Raw genomic sequence first — 6,000 nt, forward strand, 5'->3', positions numbered from 1 at the left:
GTTTTTCCTGAAATTTTTGGACATATGATTCAATAAATTCCCTGACATTTTTTGTTTCAGCTAATCAGAAAATTGTCTGTGCTCTGAGTGGGCATCAGGGATGACTTACTGCGTGCTTCATGGGGCAACATAAAGGTTTTAGAAAGATGATTTTTAGACAGCCATGATACTCAATTTTTTGAGACATCACAAACAAATAAAGTCTTTACAGTAAACCCCTGTAAGTTAGTCTCTGCACCCCACACACACTACTGACTCAGCCTTCGGCCGCACCCTGTGCACCGACCCCAGTGCGTGTAATCGTGTTGAGGATGGGGACTGCACTTCAGCCATACTGACAATCCTGGTTTTCTAAATTATTTCCAGCTTCTTCAGGATAAAGGCAGGAAGATGTCCTGAACAGCTTTTAAAATGATTATGCAAAGCACAGTGGGCTGTATAATACCTTTTCCAGTAAAATCCCCTTTTAGTACTCTGCCAGTAATCAACCACGTTATTCTAACTATTCTTTCTCCTTATTACATATAGGCTGAATGTTTCAAATGGAAATAACATCATCCCGTCCTCCCGTGTTTCTCACTTGTGGCATGTCCTTGAAAGTAACCAGTGCTCAGGACGCCCAAAGCTGAAGGCTCAGCTCGCCCACATATGAGATGTGATATGAATAAATCAGTGCAAAGTCCATGTGAGCTGCTTCTCTCCCGCTTGTGAGGGCTCAGGCTGGAAAAGCTCTATCTGTGGTGGAGCTGCCATGTGGCCTTTAACTACCCATGGTGCCATTTAAAAACATCCGTTCATTCAGTATACCGATTCATTTTTTTTAAATGCCAAATATGCAGCTGAGTATTTACGGAGAAATGAAAAAAAAAGTCTATTTACTAGGGTGGCATGACTGTTTCTTTTACAGAGTTTGACTTACTGGGAAGGAGTTTCAAAACTCAAAGGAAACTCCAAAATTCAAAGAGCTTCATCCTAAGCATCACTATCAGACTCATTAGGGCAGGTTTTGCTCCTACATACCTGAACAGAGCTGGGTACCCACTGCTGTGTGTTTCACACCTCCCTGAAAGCCATCTTCAAATGCCATTTATCTTTTCCCTGGTGTAGAGCTGTGTCATCACAGTCCTGGGCTTTCTGAAGCATCATTTGGATCCCAACTCAACTGTTGTTGGCTTCAGCGGGAGGACTCTGACCCTAGAAATAGCCACTTTCTCCTCTATTTCCCTCTTTTGATAGCAGGATGCAAAAAATAACCCTATATGGTGGGAGCACATTCAAAAGCAGCAGGGAGAGAGGGAGCACGGTCGACTTTGAGAACACTTAATTTCCTATTCCCTTTCTTTGTAACACACGCAAGAGGAGATGTTGCTTCCCTCCCTCCCTTTTGCTGTCACTATCTCCCACGTCTCAATAGAAACCAAAATCTCAGCAACTTAAACCGTGCCCCTTCATCGATGTTTTCTGAGCCAATGTTTTGTAAAGCTGGACAAAGGCCAACCTGCACATTATCTGCTCTGAATCCAGCAAAGTTTCTGTTCATCAGAAAAGGAAAAGGAAAGAGAGAAGTTTCAGAATTGGAAAATCTCTGATCCAATATTTGTAAACAAAGTCTAATTTAATTACCAATATATGTATATTTCAGCTGTCCAGCCTTGAAAGAGCACAATCCCACTGGGATGAAGCAATCACACTATTTAATATGCAAAATCACTATTTGCCTATCAGCTTATTAATACGTAGTTTTCTAATTCAGAGGAAAAAAACGAGTTACAGGCAAAGCAGAAGGGCAATAATCCAAACGCGAGCTTCTGAAATGCTCCACTGAACTCTGCTCCAGGAAACATAAGAGAAGATTTTTTTCTCTATTTCCCCCACCCGATGACAGCTTTCTAGTGCCGCTGGCATCCATCACATGTGCAGAGGCAAATGCTTCCACACTTGGTAATAATCAGAGCAAAGAAATTATGGATCGGGGGAGGAGGAACCACAGGTTTTTTTCTCTTGGCTAAAGGCATACTTAAATCTGAAAGGCACACGAAGGGAGCTCAGTAGTAGCTTCCTCCTCCATTTCCACTTTCCAAGCAGAGCCAGGGCTCCCTGCAGCTCTTCCACGTCACCCGCTTTTCCTGGGCTCTCAAGTTCTGCTCTGCTCCTGCTCCCCGTGCCAAGCCAGGGCTGGCTCCCAAAGGAGCCTCCATCAGCTCCTACCTATCCTTCCCTGCACCGCTCCTCCATTATCTATTTATGCAAAATAATCTTCCAAACTCTCTCCAAACTTCACCTCAAACCCAACTTCATCGCCATCTATTACTCTGGCCCTACCCTCACTGTCACCTCGGGCTATCGAGAGTAAAGTTACTTGCCTCTCACTTTTTGACTCCTGATGTTTGCTGCAAAATAATAGGAGACCAAAGAGCTGCCCTCGGCACAACAGCTTCTCACGGTAGCAGACAAAAAGGATTTTCCTTAACGTCATCAGGCACTGAAATTAATAAATACACAACAAGGCAATACAGAGACAAACTCAGGCACTGCAAGGACTAGGTAGGAAATAAATACAAATTATGGTTACGAGGACACAGAGTAAAAGCAAAAACAAATGTAAAAGACACTACCAGGTGCCTAAAATCAGGACAGAATATTAATAAATTATTAACATGCCAGGTTTCAGGACAGGTGTTATACATTCTGTATCTCTGCAAAATCAGCTTTCAAAAGGCTAAGACATTAAGGCTTAATGAATCGGAGTACATTGTTTTACAGATGAGATACCACCAGTCAGCTAAACTGCAGGAATAAAAGTAGGGGTTTAATTCAAGCTTCTCCATGAAAGAGATTTGTTTGAAAGAGGTCAATTAAGCCTTCCACTCAAGTTAATCTCTTGTGCTTATTTTAAAAAAATCTGGAATGAGGAAAAAATGATGATAGGTCAGCAAAGCAAAATTTTGCTATGGATGCACCAAAGCAAAAACCTGCAGGCCAGCTTGCTTTCAGCTGGGGGAAACACAGGCAGAAATTGTAGCCAGTCTGCAATTCATACGGATCAATCACATGGAGATGATTCAGGCCAAATTATTCTCCAAATTAGCCTAACAAAACACGCTCCTTCAAGGACAGTAGCAGTACTTGAATCATTTTCAGCAGAAGTTAATATTTTAATTTACAAGTCTAGTTTGGAAAGAGGTTCTGTGGGCAGTGCCAAAGAGTGGACCCTCAAAGAAACCATTTCCATTAGTCTGCATTTTCCTCCAGAAGTCAGCAGCTGCCCACCTCTGCCTTCACAACCCCTTCTCCCCGCACGTCTTCATGCTGTTAATGGCACCATCACCATTTACATATACTGCCTTTAAGCTTTTGAGTCACCAATGGTCATTTAGGTCAATATATTTGTCTCTTCTGCTTTTCTGAATATTGATGGGTTTCAGTGCTTTTTCCCCTCTTTCTTCGGTCCCACTAACTCATTTCTGAGCTTCTAAGAGCAAAGCAGCAAATGCCAGGCAAAGCGCACACTGTGCTGCCCATCTGCTTCCTGCGGACGCCTTCCTCTTCGCCCCGTGTTGCATCCGCTCGGCAGTGTACATGATCTTTGTGGCAAGGTTTTCTGGATGTTAAAGACTACCTATCCTGTCGAATTAGAAAAAGGGAAAAGCAGCATTATCCCTTACCAGAGCCATCACCATGTGGCTTTCTTCAGTGCTAACTGGGTCCAAACTTTTTTCCACCACCAACACAAAACACCAGAAAATACTGCAGACAATTTTCAGCGTGCAACCACTCATTGGGCAGGTGGGGAGCCACCGCCGTGCTGTGACACCCCCCCAACCAGAAAAAGCATCAGTTTCTATTTACTCGCCGTGACATCAATTGTGTTGAAGGATGCTCCCCGCATTTAAGAAAAAGCCCTGGTGTACATGCCTGTAGCAACGATCCAAGGGACAGGCAATCCCTACAGGGAAACCGTGCACAGGTCAACAGAAGAGAGAGGTCTGCAATGGGAAATGCAGGAGAGATGAGGGCAGGGCGGTAGGCACAAACGTAGAAATCACGTTGGGTTTCTCAGGGAAGACGGGAACAGCACAGAGGTATTGACGTGAGCGGTTGGTAGAGGAGGGGGAGGCTGAGTCAGAGGGGACAGGTGCAATAGACAGTGGGGTAAGGGAGGAGAGGCCAGGCAAGGAGGAGCTGAATGAATCCGGGAGCTTTGACTTGATCCAGCAACAGAGAGGAAAGCCAGCCGAGAGGCTTGTAAAGGGCAGGGAGCAGGATGTGATCAGCCACGCTTTACACGGGGTGAAGGGAGGGTAGCACAATTAGCTTGGCCTCACGTGGCAGCTGCTGCGGGTCCCCTCTGCTGGGTCTGCCCCATGTACTTCTCCCAGCACCCTGATCATGCAGAATTGAGTTAATTAGACACAGACCCAGGCTTGGCAGCTCCCTTCCCCCAACAGGAGGGCTTCACAAATCCATAAAACTCCTTTGGGCTCAGCTCTTTACCCCTCTCTCTTTCGTCCTGGGAAGCAAGGTTTTCCGAGATCAGTAACACCCCATCTCCACCCGTGGCCCCAGGAACGTCAGAAGCGACCCGGCGCATGTGAATAATCCTTGGTTCTCTGCAAAAACATGCCTCCAATTGGTTTCTAGGAAATTAATTGATGTAGAAGCAGCTAAAGGGGGCTCACTTTCTGCACAGATCTATCTGTATCAGTGCATTTCTGCCAGGGTTTGGTAGAAAACTTCCACCCGTTTGAAGTACATGTGCTTTGTCCCATGCTCTGCATTTCTTTAAAAGGAAAAATCTGCTTTCACAACTGCCTCCATGGAAACAGCAGCTCTGTGGTGCTGGCGATGCTCCAGGCTCGATGGGCTCTGTTCAAACATTGAAATCTGCATTTCTTGATCGCAGAGCGCCGAAACCTCAAGCCAGGATCCCAGAGGCCAGCCAGGTCTCCTCCGGCTTGTTCGGCACCACCAGTGAAGTTCCTGTGGGTCAGATAGCACGCTTGGCAACATCTGTGCAAGCCTACCGTTGAGGAATGGGCCCAGTCAGGCCTCAGCGACGCTTGAGACAGTGGAGGGACTAGACAAGGCTTTTAACTCGCACACTTCGTTAACTCTGGCAGCGCTAATGCAGTTCCTGGACTACCAAAGCAGCTAACGGAGATGAAGGTTAAGTGCTCGGTTTCCCTCTTGTAATGAGCTTTGAGACCAAACATCCAGTAAATTTAAATGAAATTTTAAAAAATTTCCTCCAATTTTCATTTTGACAAGCTTGCTTCCACTCACAGCTCTGCTGGATTTGGTTCCCTATACCCTGCTGCAGCCCCCAGCAAGGTCACGGCTGGGGGCAAAACGCAGCAACACCTACTCCGTTCCTGGGCCAAATGACTCCTTTGGGCCCCTGAATCCCCTAATCTGCGGCTTTCAGACTATCAAAGGGGATGCACGGCAGCTGCGCAACCAGAGCACAGGTAGAGAAGAGGGGATTTGCCCTCAGGCTTGGGAAAATTGGTCCAAGTGTAATAAAACGCATAGCTCTTCTATAATCGTTTGTGCAGCTCCATAAGTCCCAGGGCATAAATCAGGCTGTCAGGGAGAGCCGCTACATAGGAATCTCTACAGGAGGAGAAAAAAATGCTGTGACCACCTACAACATCACAGCACGTTGCTGGGGAGCCGCACCGGGTGCCAGTCCTAGTGCTCCTCTGCTTTCACGTCGATTTACTGCCACTGACTTCAAAGGAGCCGCTCAGTCGTAGTACTATAAACGCCAGCAGAATGAGGTTTGGTGGCAGCTTGTGGTGAGCATCAGGGAAATGTAAAATTCAACAATCCCTAGCTGACCTTCAGTCAACAGTACCTGTTTAAATCACTGCTATTATGGCAAAGATACTGAAATTGCTATCAAACACAACCAAGGATTGCAGATGCTGTAGCTTTCCACCAGCACACATTTTACTTGCTGCTAAATATTTTCCTTTCCAATACAGGAATGACACCTAC

Source organism: Cariama cristata, unplaced genomic scaffold, assembly GCF_000690535.1.
Source record: "Cariama cristata isolate BGI_N322 unplaced genomic scaffold, ASM69053v1 scaffold14535, whole genome shotgun sequence".
Classification (NCBI taxonomy): Eukaryota; Metazoa; Chordata; class Aves; order Cariamiformes; family Cariamidae; genus Cariama; species Cariama cristata.